The 13,255-nt window shown below is 40.5% G+C and overlaps 1 long non-coding RNA gene across 1 annotated transcript in view; it reads right to left on the bottom strand.

Annotated features, from left to right (window-relative positions):
• Nucleotides 1-264: 264 nt before the first annotated feature.
• Nucleotides 265-13,255, bottom strand: part of LOC135325150 (uncharacterized) — a 28,300-nt gene continuing 15,309 nt past the window's right edge. Inside the window, exons 2-3 of the long non-coding RNA XR_010386329.1 lie at nucleotides 702-881; nucleotides 265-289 (exon numbers count right to left, since the gene is read on the bottom strand). This is a non-coding gene — a long non-coding RNA (uncharacterized LOC135325150). The remainder of the gene's footprint in view (nucleotides 290-701; nucleotides 882-13,255) is intronic.

Genomic DNA, 13,255 nt, shown 5'->3' with positions numbered 1-13,255 from the left:
CAATAAAATTTGGCATAGACAAGAATATGAAATAATACTTCTATAGTGTAGTTGTCCAAGAGAAACTCCACCAACCAACTCAATTTTATGCTAGTTTTGGTGGAAACTACTTTAGCTGTATATAAAAGGAATCCTCAGAACTCTTACAAGAATCAAATAATGTAAGAGGAGCAGTGTATACAATAACGCAGAGAACTGAGTCAGGAAACAAGTTCTGGACTTACCTCTCCCAGAATGTTGATTTGTGACTTTTGGAGAGACATGTAACTCTTGTGTCACTTGTCTCCTCCTGTGTCAAAAAAGATGTGTCATGCTTACGCATCTTTGTAAAGCGATTTCACTTATAGATCATGTTTAAATGCATACAACTACGTCCTAAGGCATTCAGAATTCATGCATTCTACACTCTTCCCACACTCTCTGCATGGGAGAGAGTTCAATATGTATTAATGACAGCTCAAGAGCACCAGGTTTTCTTTTTTTCCCCCTCTTTAACTATTTTGCACCAAATTACAAAAGAAAAAAAAAAGAACATCTGCTAAAGATAATTGGTAATTAAAAACTTAGGAGTTTTGTCAGTGTCTTTGGGTTTTGTTTGTTCATTTCAGCTCTTTTCCCAGGAGCACTTTGACAAACAATCCCCAAATACACTGATGTTTTTTGTTGTTCTTTAGATGCAGTAACCAGCACCGGCTCCTCACCAGAAGGGACCTGACGTTGGAGAACCGTCAGCAGGGCCCACAGCCACTCGCCTTCCGGAGGGAGTCTCCTGCATCGCGCCCGGGCAGAGAAGTGGAGCACTGCGGTTTTTAACACAGCTGTCTTTCTCCCCATCTGGTTATCCTCATTCCTTCCATCTTTTCTTCATCTTTTTTTCTAGCCTGGACAAAATGAAAGAAAAGAAAGGAGGAAAAATATCAATGGGTATTTTCCAGTTCCAAATAACATACCTCAGAAAGAACATTCCTCAAATGAACAACGCTTCAGGTAGACAAAAGCAGAAAAAAATCTGTTCAGAGACTATTTTCACCACTGTTAATCTTAAAATGGACCCAGCGTCACACTCCATAAAGGACTTCTTAGCAGGTGGCTACTGAGGCATCTGAGTTTCCTGGGGATGTGCCATGCAATGCAGTGAAAGAGTTAATTTCCTCAAAATGGCTTCCAAAATTGCTTGCTTGCTGAAATGGGGCTGCCTCCAGCTAGCCAACAGCAGGAGAAGGAGGAGGAGGAGAGGAGTCTTAAAACCTTGTGCTACAAATGCCCTGCTTACAGGTGACAGTAGATCCCTCACGGGATCCCCTGCCAAAACCACTCCATGAGCGTGGGTGCCCGTCACCTCACTTTCAAAGACTGAAGCAGCACATGCCATTCCTCTCTACCAGGAGGCGAGGAAACGCCTGCCTCTCGTAATGCAGATCCTTAGACATGGGGCTAGAAACTTGCCAAAGAAGCAGATGCTCCGTATTCAGTCTCCACTCGCCAGATGGGGATCCAGGTGGGACCCAGACCCCTTGCTGCAATGCACTCTGTGAGGTTCTTGCTTCCTGGCTTGAAGAGATGCAGTTGCATTATCTCATCTCACTCTGTATGCTGCATATTAGCTCTATATAAGGCACCAGTTTGTCCATGGGGACTATAAAAACTGGACCATAACCAGGCATGGTTGGGGGTAGAGACTGCCCTCCACACTTTTGCTGTTAAATAGTACCTTGTGCAGAAGACTGGTCTGGAGAAGGAAAAGATGACTCTGGGGCCTAATGTATAAAAACACGCTCCTGGAATGGGGGAAACCAGAGGTCGGTCCCTGAAAAAGTGTGGGAGGGGGCTCTGTATTCCTCCGTACAGAGGACACAGCAGGTCTTGCCACTAGACCTTACATAAACAGGAGACCCCTTTCCTCCCCTAACTCTGTTATGATTTGATTTCTCATCGCTGGTGCATTCTGCATAGAAACCAGTCTGCTGACCATTAAGCAGGCTCCAGAAAGCATTTCAAATCAAGACCCACAGCAGACTACAACATAGTCAGGCTCAGATGAGATGCCCAATTAGGCAGGTGATAAACTGCTCAGCCCTGTCAGTATATAGGCTCTGGAAGTAAACCTGAGCACCTCCAGGTCACCCTGCAGGTGACTTCCATGCCGTGCTAGACTGTTGGCATGAAAAAATATTACTATTTTGTTCTAGAAACCACATGAAAAAAGCAGGAGCTTGTGAAACTTGGGCAGCCAGGAACAGTGTCCTTAAGGTCCTGAATCAAGTATTTTCTTTATTTTTAGATCACATGAGTGTTTCAACAGTAAGTACATTAAATTAGAACTTGCTGTTCAAACAAAGTTTTAGTAATTACAAGTGCTGACAACAATTAATATGTTCTTTATTAAAAAGCATTAACAGCAATAGCTCCCTTGGCTGAATGTTTTCCTAGATAATGGATACTAACATGCTCCCTGAAGTAAATTATTGCTGCTGGAGCCCACAGAAATTGCAACAATACTAAACTTCACTTGTGCACAAAGGTCATATATTTAAACATGATGGTATTAGTGTGGTTTGCTTCTCTATTAGCGCGTCAGGGACAAAAATGATACATGAAGAGGCAAAAATAAACAGTGAAATGATACTTTGCTGCCTTAGCCATGAAGCTCAGTCCCGTAAGTCTGTGGTCAGAGGGATCTGTTAAGTGCCATGAAACAGTATCTGTGGAACCACATGCAGATGCAAGCTGCCAAGCAGCAGTGGTGTTCCTGCTCTGACTCAGGCACCCCAAAAAATAAATATGCCCAGGAGACATTTCCTCAAGGTGAGCACAGTAGAAAAGTTACACCACCTCTCTTACTGAACTCTACCAACCATCCATGCAAAAAAAAGAATATTCTTAAAAAAAGAAACCCTTATGCTGCAACAAATCTCAGCATTCGGCTGTTCTATCAGCACCATAGCAAAATTATCTGCCTAACTAATGTTTCTATCCCAAAAGCACAAAAAGCCATATAGATACCAGCCTGAAGGCTTCTGCAGCTAAGTGCGGTGTTTATAACGCTATGTACTTACTGTAGTCAACGTAATTAGAAACTATGCCCTTTTGCAACACCTTCCATAAAGTTCTTGCTTCCCGGCCTAGAGAGCTGTGGCCGTCTTAACGTCTTACTGCATTGTCCATCAACTGCACACAAGGTAGCAACTTCCCCATGGGGACCACAAGGCCTTACGGTTCAGATTCTGGTCGTGTCGAATGTTTGCTCTTTAGCCATGCCTCCAAAGTAGGAATTTTGCCATTACTAGTTATGATCACTACCAGTCAACAATAATGTGCAGTAAACTTTGCTAAAGGCCAAATGGAGTCATTATGAAAATATATTATCTGGCCTTCAACATAGCCAAACCTAGACTTTTACCCAATAACCCCTGCATCAACTCAACAGCCAGGGTCCAACTACAGCGTTTTCTCTCAAACACACCAAACCTTGATTTGAAGACTCCAAGCAACCAAAAACATCCCTCCCCCCAGACTGTTTTGTTGTTAGTTACCTTAGCTATTAAAAATTTTCTTGATGCTCTAGGCAGAAAAAGTGATGCAAAACCTTAGGATAAATCCATACCAAAATTTACCTGCCTGTTTTCAAAAACTTGACAAATGCATCAGAAAATAGCAACTTCACATTGTTCATGTGTTTTCCTTTCTCCTCAGACAGGACTTCCTCAGCTCTCTTTGTCATTTTAAGTAAGGCTAGTCTGTGATCATTTTTTTCTACTTCATAAGAATATAGTTTATTTATCTGTCTTTACAGAAATTTTGTTGTGATCAAACTGCTCTACCATTCTTTTTCCATATGAGTTCACTAAAATCCTCTCTCTATAGGTAATATTTTCACATAATAGTAAAATTGTCCACTAAGTCCTACTGCTTTATCCCTGCTGTTGAGCTATGTATAAACCAGATGGGTAGGTTCTTTCTGGGCTCTCCTCCAAGAAGTTATCAGCTTCATTTCTTGTTGGCCAAGCATATCACCTTCAATTTATAATCACTATCCACTAACCCAAGGACATCAGGACTCTTCCTAAGTCATATGTCCTTATTGCATTTCTGCCAACCACCTGACAAGGAGGGGATCCTTGTTCCCAAGCACAGAGCACTCGTGCAGTCTTTGTGCCATGTTACAGCTGCAGGACATGCACCTGTTTCCATATATGAATAATTTTTAAGAATTTATAAAGATGGAAACAGTTTATGTTTCTCTGATTTTTTTTAAGTGAAATACAGTACTTTTCAAAAGAGGAAAAAAGCAAAATACCAGGTTTTATCAAACAAATCACATTGGCAAGAGCAGCCCAGTGTTGAATTTTGACAGACTAAATAGGAGGAGAGTTAAAGGTGTTTCACTGACAGGGTTTGGTTTCTGCTACAGACACCTCAGCACGTTTGGTTACTGTAACAAACACAGTAGGAAATACATGCCAAAGTTTGTATGTCTTAGTGCATAACAAAAGAAAAAGAATCAAAACATGACAGAATATTTTGATATCAAGCAGCACAAACTTAATCAAAACTTATCAAAGTCTCTTTTTCAGAGAAGATAACTGTTCAAGTCTTTTATTCTGTCAAGCAGTTCTACTGAGGAAAAAAAGAGCTAGTTCTGTTGTTTAATTCTGAGTTATGACTGATAGGTACTTTTCCTGCCTTTGATAAAAAAGTGGGTCTGAAAGCGGAAAAGATCAACATTATAAGAAATAGAAAGATCAACTGCCTGGTTTGGTCAGGCCAACTTCACCAGCTTTTTTTCAGTTTATTCAGTGTTGCATCACCTGTGTCATTGGATGCTGCTGTCACCATAACCTGGGTTTCTGGACCAAGTGAGAAGGAGGGGGAGAAGGAGACAGAGGAGCAAGTGGTGGAGGTTACTACATCTCTCTCTTCTTTTATACCTTTAGCATCAGCATTTTTACAGATACGTCAATATTTAAATTTTTATTTTCCAGTTTGGGGGTAGAAAAAATTGACTTAGAAAGTAGTTGGTAATTGCTACAACAGATACGCAATGCTAGTAGCGGTCATTAATCCTACAGGAACATCAAAAAAGCATACTGCAGGTCTTGTGAGAATGAGTCTTGTGAGAATGAGCTTTACAAAGGTATCTCTGGGGATGGAGAACAAACCTGCTGAATCTGGCCAGCTTCCTGCTCTTTAACTGGATGGTCTCTCTTTGCTTTGTGCCATGCCTTCACATCAGCTTTTTTCCCTGCCCACTCTCCCAAAATTAAATCTTTTAACTGTCATCAAATACCCAGCACAGAAAACTGGCATGAAACTCCAAACCGTCCCAGTATTTTGGCAAACAATTTATTTTGTAAGCGTTCCTGAAGTATTCTCTGATAACAGCCAAAAGCTGAGCTTGCGGTATTTTTAATCTATCACGCACAGCATGTAGGTACAGGTGCATGCTAACATGTGATATGAATACAGAATTGCTCAATGGTCTGGTTCCACGTGTTCAGCTTTACAGTATTGGATAGAAATGTTAAAGGCTCCATTTTGGGGATACAAATCCCATTTTGGGGATGCAAAGGGGAGCATACATGTTTTCACTAAAGATTTTGCCACTCGAGGTAGCACACAAAGCTTACTCCCTAGCCTACACAGCTACACAGCATTAGTCCTAGGGTAAACACATTGGTTCAACAATTCTATAGCACGTGCATATATGAAAATCGCTAAAGTTTAATGTACATTAAATTACAAGGACTAATGTCAATGCGGAAGCACTCCTACTTCCTGCTACATTCAACAGCTGCCGCTGTGCACCACTCTGCACCCTGCCAGGTCTGCTGCCTGTCTCCCCTTTACTGGTCTGTGGTCACCAAGTGGCTTCCTGGTATCTGCTGAATGTTGGTATCCAACCAAGCGAACATGCAAAAACCCCCCGTGAAGAACTACCAGAATAAATCATATACAAAACCAACTTCAAAGAAATGCTAGGAAGAGACCACACCTTGATGGGTTGAACAAACAAGAAGGCACTGAAATGAGTTTAAGGAAAACCACCTTTAAGAACGATTTCACCTTTGGCCACATTTCAATTTCAAAGCACCACAGAAGGATCTTGGTTAAGGATGCCACCTCTGATATTTCATACAGCTCAAAGATCCAGGAGCAAAGAGACTCACAGGAAAGCATCTGCCCTGTAAACCAGATCTCTTCCAAGCACAAAAAGCTAGAAAGAGTCCACAGGCATCCACAAAGCACACATTGTCTGAAAACCCCTCACTGTGATGAAAGCATTTTAATAGTTAGCATTCAGTAATCAATATACATCTGGGGTGTTTATTTTACTATCACTAATTTGCCTGGCTGATATCAGGTGAGATACTGTTCCCCAATTCTTTATTTCACACCCCACATTAAAAATGGTAACCAGAAATTGAGAGAAAGGTTATAAAGCGCATTGTTTCCCTGCGAGTGTGTACGACTCCATTCCTAGCCAGACCGCCACTCACTTTCCATCTTTTTTTTTCTCTTTACCAGTTGAAATCTCTGAGGAGTTTAAAAAACTTCCTTGACACAGGCTCAAGATATTTGTTGGTTTACTCCACACCACTTTGTTTCAGAGCAAGTACGAGCAACAAAAACTAATTTTTATTATATGCTTATTGAGTGCTGTGTAAACTATACAGTATCCATATTAGTTTACCTCGATGTTTGAGTAATGTGTTCCTGGAGTTCCAGACAGCATCAGGTTTTTCTTTGTTCAATAGTGGTTTGGAGTGAGAGGGAGTTAAGCTACATTTACAACACTGGAAAAGATTTTATTACATTTATTATTTTATTGTTGTAGGTTATGGACTGAAGTACAGCAGAAGAGAATAGTTTTCTTTTGAGGAAATATTTCAACAGCATGAACACGTATAACATGTGAAAACGCACAGGGATAATATGGCACCAATGAGACAATAAACTCAGAATTTTGCCCCAAATTCCAAATAATCTTTGCAAAATATTTACAGTGAACTTTGTACGTGTTTACAGGGGATATAAAATGAAATTTAAGACTGACAAAACCCTATTTCAACCCTAATGTTTGAAGGCCAGGCTGCCTTCACTTATCCCAGCATCGTGAGCTATGCCCTTTGGTCCTGTTGCATCTCACAGGGGACCATTTTGGTTACTGACTCATGGGCAATGCTGTTCTTTATGCACTCTGGGCTCCCTGGGCTGGCCTCTGCCTTCTTAAACAAACATGTCTCTTACTTCCCAGGCAAGCAAAGCAATGACACACCCTCCAATATAACAAGCACCTGGAGAAGTGCTGGTACTATATTCCTAGCCTGTTTCCATGCTCTGTACGCCATCTTTCCTGCTTCTCTTTGCTCCTCTCCTTCCGTTCTCCACTGACTCACCTCACCCTCTAAGAGACATGCATGCTTTCCTGCCACTTGGACTTGCTGAGCAATCATGTACTGCCATACACTGCTAATAATTTACCCAAATCATCCAGCCATCCCACAAACTTCCCTGAACTACAAAAAAAAAAAAAAAAGAAAAAGAAAAAAAGAAAATAAAAAAGGAGCTCTGTGCATAAGGGCTCCAAGGCAGATGCTACAGTTCCCCAACCCTGAGAAGAAGCTCTGAGGATGAGATCTCAGTTTTGAGATGGAAAAACATTTTCCTTTTGGTACCATGGCAACTGAACAACAAACAGTAATTGCCCGATGCTCTTCTCACCTCCCATATTCACTGTACCTGCGAGTTGACTTGCTTTTGAGGACTGGACCTTTAGCTACCTCCCAATGCCTGGCAAATACGGGAGAAAAGGAGAGACACAAAAGCAGATATCTTCAGAAAACTCCTAGCAGCCTGAGGAAATAAGGCCACCCCACTCCAGAAAGATGGGAGCTCTCCTGGGTTGAAGAGGAGGAGGACAGGGCCTCCCCATGACTCACAACTTTGGGGAGTAAAGGAAAAGCAAGAAAACGCAGAGGCCAGGAGCAGGCAGACTGTTATACTTGCAAATGTGCTACAGCCATAGTGCTCCTTCTCGCTAAAGCACCTGACTGCAGAGTACAATTTTTCAGGAGACAGACACAGCTGAAAGGCTGCAGTTCTACCCAGCTGTAAACCGATAGTCCAGAAAGGTTACACGCTGCACTTTTAGATAAGAACAGGTTGTCATGATTTTCTGGTGACAGGCTTATGACACGGCTCCACTGGTTTAAGCGCCAGCTCTCCCCTTTTGTTGTTGCTGGTTCAAATATTTACATTTTGGCACAGCTGGATGGAGTTTCACTTGCTATTTAAAAAATACTGAATTTTGTAGAAACGTGACCAGCTGATATAAAACATGATTAAGGAAAAGCATGATTTCATGAAAAGCACACTTCTCAGATGTGAAAGGATACTTCCCAAACAAACATACTGCCATTTCATAAACATTTCATAAAATACTGCATTATTTCATGCGTTTTCATGAAATATATATATGGGCTGAATATTGTATGAAATATTGCAGGAGAATTATATGAATTATAATAAAATATTAAATCCCATATATATTTCATGTATTTTCACAAAATATTGATGTACTACTCCTCAGTGGCTATACCTAACACCATACACAACTTTGATGAAATTAATTTTAAAACTACATGAATACCAGTTTTTATCATCAAAAGGAAAACAATATAAACCTTACCACACATCACCAGGATGGATTTTTTGCTGAGTGTTTTACCAGCTAATCTCAGTAATCTGAAAATGCCTGCACACTTACCATCTCAGTCAGAGTACCTTAGATACTGTGCGAAATGGCACTCCTGTAAAATAAGCCAGGCCCTAGCTTTATCATCAGACAAAAACATGCTTTCTAAGATCAAGTATCGTCAGCCCCAGTAAGCAAGGACTCCCAGAACCTGAGGAAATTTCAGCGCTGCTGAAATTCATATCTTTAGTGCTCATGGAAGCAAATCTCTCTTCATCAGCACTTCTGCACTATGAAAGCTGATTCTAACAGCAGTGCTCACCTCCAATTAATTTTCTGGATAGACAGCCAAATAAAAATAAATAAATAAATAAATAAATAAATAAATGTCGTGCTCCCAAAATGCTGCCGCAGAAGCTGAGCTCTGCACACATCCCCATAAAAGTGTCACTCGCCAACCTAATCTTTCGCAGCCAGTGCTGGTCAGCCCAGGTCTTGAGCTCAATCCTTTCCCATTAGTCAGCATGTGTTGCACAAGCCCAGAAATGGCTGTGCATGGAACAAATCTGATCCAGGGAAATGTCAATCCAGATCATCCTCTTTCTTCTCCTGCTCCTGCTGCTGCTGGCAGGGCAGCTGCTTGTGCTGCTCTCCAAATTTCTGCAAAAAGCTGGTCAACAACGCACCTGCTGACCTGCAAAGCTGGTGTAAGGCAATGGCATCTTTACAAGCCTCTCCATTTCTGACAACCAGTGCAGAGCTCTATCATCAGGCTATCTAGCAACAAAATTTGAAATTTTAGTGTCGTACATATAGAAAACAGATCATAGGATATCAGAGAAAGAATTTATGCATTTGACCCAGATTCCAGAACTGCTCCTTGTTTTTAGGTGACTGCCCCAAGGAAGCCCACAACGCCCTGCAGGCAGAAATCTGCAGGATATAGCCAGCAGTGAGACAGACTTCCTGGTATACCTACACAGACCATTATTTAGGGTGTAGTTAGATACATCTGGCCATGTGGACACATCTCTCAAAGACCATCTCCTCTGCAATAGTTCATATGCCACAGATCATTGCAAAATAAGACCCCTATATAGGCAAAGCTTCAGCTACACACCAGAAAAGCATTCTCTCTCGATTCTAACACAGTTGTCCCTTTCTCTAACAAAGAAGTAATTTTCCGATTTTAGCAATAACAAGAATAATATAGTTTACTCATGCAGGAAGAGATTTCCCACAAAGCAAAGGAAACCTTAACAGATCTACTATTTTGCTATTGTTCATATCTCATATGCTTGACAAAAGCAGCAAGTTCTCACAAATAATAACAGTCTTGTCAAGTTTGTTATTGCAAACTGCTCTAAAATCCCATCCTGTAATCCTCCGTGTATTTTGTGTTCTGTTTCCCTGATATGCTCCATGCCACATTTTGTTTGGCATACCATGTGGAATTTGAGAGCAATTTGAATTCAGTTACTCAATGATCATATCATAAATGTACAACAAATAAAAAACATTACTGATAGGAAGTCTGAGATACATAGATGACAAGGCTGCTTCTGCATCCACCAACAGACAGAATTTTTAAGAATGACAAAAAGCCTTTTAGAAAAAGGCTTTTGACTACTCTATATGGTAATATTTCTTGGCACTGCCCTTCTTGCACTTCTTTTCTCCCATCTATATTTAATGAAGTTCTCCTGGTACTAATAACATACCATTCAGCACCAGTTTTCTTTCTTCTTGGCATAAGACTGAGATATTATGTATTGTTTGCACTACAGCTAGCACTCGGGGACTGCAAACAGCCAGGTGTTGCAAGTTGGAAAGAAACAGATTGCAAAATCTTCTGGGAGGGAAAATACCTACTCCCCCCACCATTAGGCAAAAAGATGCAAGAAAAGGAGGGGTCCTTCTCCTGTTTATTATAAAGGAAGTTGAGACAGAAAAAGATGAAAGCTTGGATTTCTGAGGAGCTAACTAAATCACATGAGCTTAGATTTCTGTCCAGGGATTCAGCCAGGGAGCCCTGTATAGTCGCAGGGAATTTTGCAGCAGAGTCAGGACCAGCAATGCCCGTCATCTTTCCCAGCCTTAATCACTGCAGACCACATCTACATCAAGCAACAGAGCTGCAACGACCAAGAGGAAGGGCATTTTATCTCTAGCATGGTACCATGTTAGTACCTTTATACCAGGTTTGGAAGCCAAGCTCAGTTTTCCATGTTGCATCACACTGTTACGAACGTACCTACTCAGCTTGCGACTGCTTCTTGGAGGCAGCTGCACCACACTCCACCATGCAGTGTAAAACATCTAATAAATGTCACCTGGCTCTAGTGACATTTCAAAGTCAGTAAGACCTTTTCCAGCTCAACAGGAACTGTCCGGAGTTCTTCCAGAAAGAAAAACGGTCCCTTGTAGTTAAACAGTTCCTCTGTGTGAGGGACTTTTCATCACACGTTCAAAAGCCACCTGGTTTGCGTGGGAAAGAGGCACTCCTTTCCATCTTTTTTTTTATTATTATTGTTATTACTTATTTAATTTCATGTTAAAACACTTACTATTGTTAATGCAAGAGGACTTTGCAATATTGCTTCTTTCTCGTCTTTTCTCCAACGAGGAATATTTGAGCAATGATGTGTAACTTGTTAATGCTCCATGCCTCATCTGTGGGCAATCTGTTAGAAATGCTGCAGTTAGCATATCTTGTTTGCTACGCATTTCAAAAAACAACATTCTCCTGGGTGCTAGCGAGGATGATGGAAATTTGCATTCTGGTGACTGTTAAGCAATCTGTAGTAAAAGAAAAAGTGTTTAGTATCACTGTTCAAATTTGCTATTAGGTCTTTCTCAAATTTCTCTCTCAACTTGATTAGTTCCATTAACTGCCTTTTTTTTTTCTCCTCTCCTCTCCTCTCCAAGCTGCCTCTTTTTGTTCTTGTTTTGTATTTGTTTGTTTGTTTTACAGTCAGGACAAATGGTTTTATCCCAGACGAAGAGCTAAGCGCTCTCGGAATAACTGAATCATTTAGTAGTGCTTGGCTTCGTGTGTTTGTCAGCTGCAGATGACATTTAGCACAGGCTTTATCTCAGTTGTGGTAATTACTACACTGACATGAGCTCTCATACACAGCACAGATTGTTTCCAGCAGATGTAACCAAGCAACTCTGCCTTCTCTGGAATAGTTTATCCAGCTTCCGGAGTGCGACAATATTCAGACACACAAACGCGCATGCACACGCGCCCGCTTATAGACAGAGGCACACACGTGCGCACATAAAACTGGTCAATGCCATTTTTATGGCAGTATCTGCTCTTTCTCGGTTCTGAGCCTATTGCATTACCCCATGCAACGATAGTATGGGATCGCCCAGTTGTATACGACTACTGCATTACATGCTGGCTGTGCGTCTTATTATACATGAAGGTTATTGTTATTGTAATGTATCTCAGTGGCATACCAAATGTTACTTTAATTATGTAATTAATATGCTTGGATTTACCATCTGATGCTCTTAGGCACCACTTGCGTTAGCATGTGATACCACCCACTTCAAAGATACTTGGAAACAGCAGCTTTTTGTTAAGGGAGTTGGCAGAGAAAGAAAAAGGATTAATAATATAAGTCACATCCCCTAACAACACTTTAAAAACATTTGTGTCAGATGTGTTCAGCTGACATGAGAACTGAGAGTGATGCTGCCTCTGAAGTTTGTACAATTTGCATTATTTATACATAGTTGAGCTTTTATTATTATTATTTCTGACTGTAAAGAACAGCAGTAAAGTCCTTAGACAAGCTGAGTTTTGGTAGCGACAAATCAACCTTTCTAGATTCTGAACTTTGCAATCAGTTGAACATGTTTTAGGATAGACTGCCTTCAGTATCAAAAAAATGTTAATGATGGCTTGCTTGATAAATTATGCATACAAGCAAGCAAATGTTCTTTTTTTCCCCCCTCCAAATAGCACTTCTTTCCTCTAGATAAGATAATAATTAGCAATAATACACAGTTACCTTAGGGTAGCAGGGCCCACACCTAAAGATGACAGACACACATACAGTAAGGAACTAAGATAGATGCTGAATTACACTCCCTCAGCATGACTATCACTCATTGCCTGCTATCCATATACAACTTTGTTATGACTATTATTATTAGAAAAGCAATTATGAGCTTAAATAAGAAATAGTATAAAGCCTTAGGTATGCTAATAATGAGCAGAATATAAAAGTATCCAAAAATGCAGCATGAAAACCCCAAAATTAAAATGTTTTTCTCAGTCTTTACTCTCCAGCAGAGAGATGTCTCGTGTTCTTAATAACAACAATTTTTTGTATTATTTCCAATTTTACTCTAAGTCACGTTAGAAAGATCCAAAGAATACTTTCCCATTTTCCATACAGAAACCACAGGTTTGTCAAAGAAATAGAAAGTCAGAGAAATGCTAGTACTGAGTTTTGAAATATGCATATCTTAAAAAATAAGGTTGGCTAAGAAGATGAATGCCAATTTAAAAAATTGGAGTCCAAAGAATATGGGAAACTTTAC

This window comes from Dromaius novaehollandiae, chromosome Z (genome assembly GCF_036370855.1).
Source record: "Dromaius novaehollandiae isolate bDroNov1 chromosome Z, bDroNov1.hap1, whole genome shotgun sequence".
Taxonomy (NCBI): Eukaryota; Metazoa; Chordata; class Aves; order Casuariiformes; family Dromaiidae; genus Dromaius; species Dromaius novaehollandiae.
Note: the sequence above shows the minus strand (reverse complement) of the source record. Positions and strands in the feature narration are given on the sequence as shown.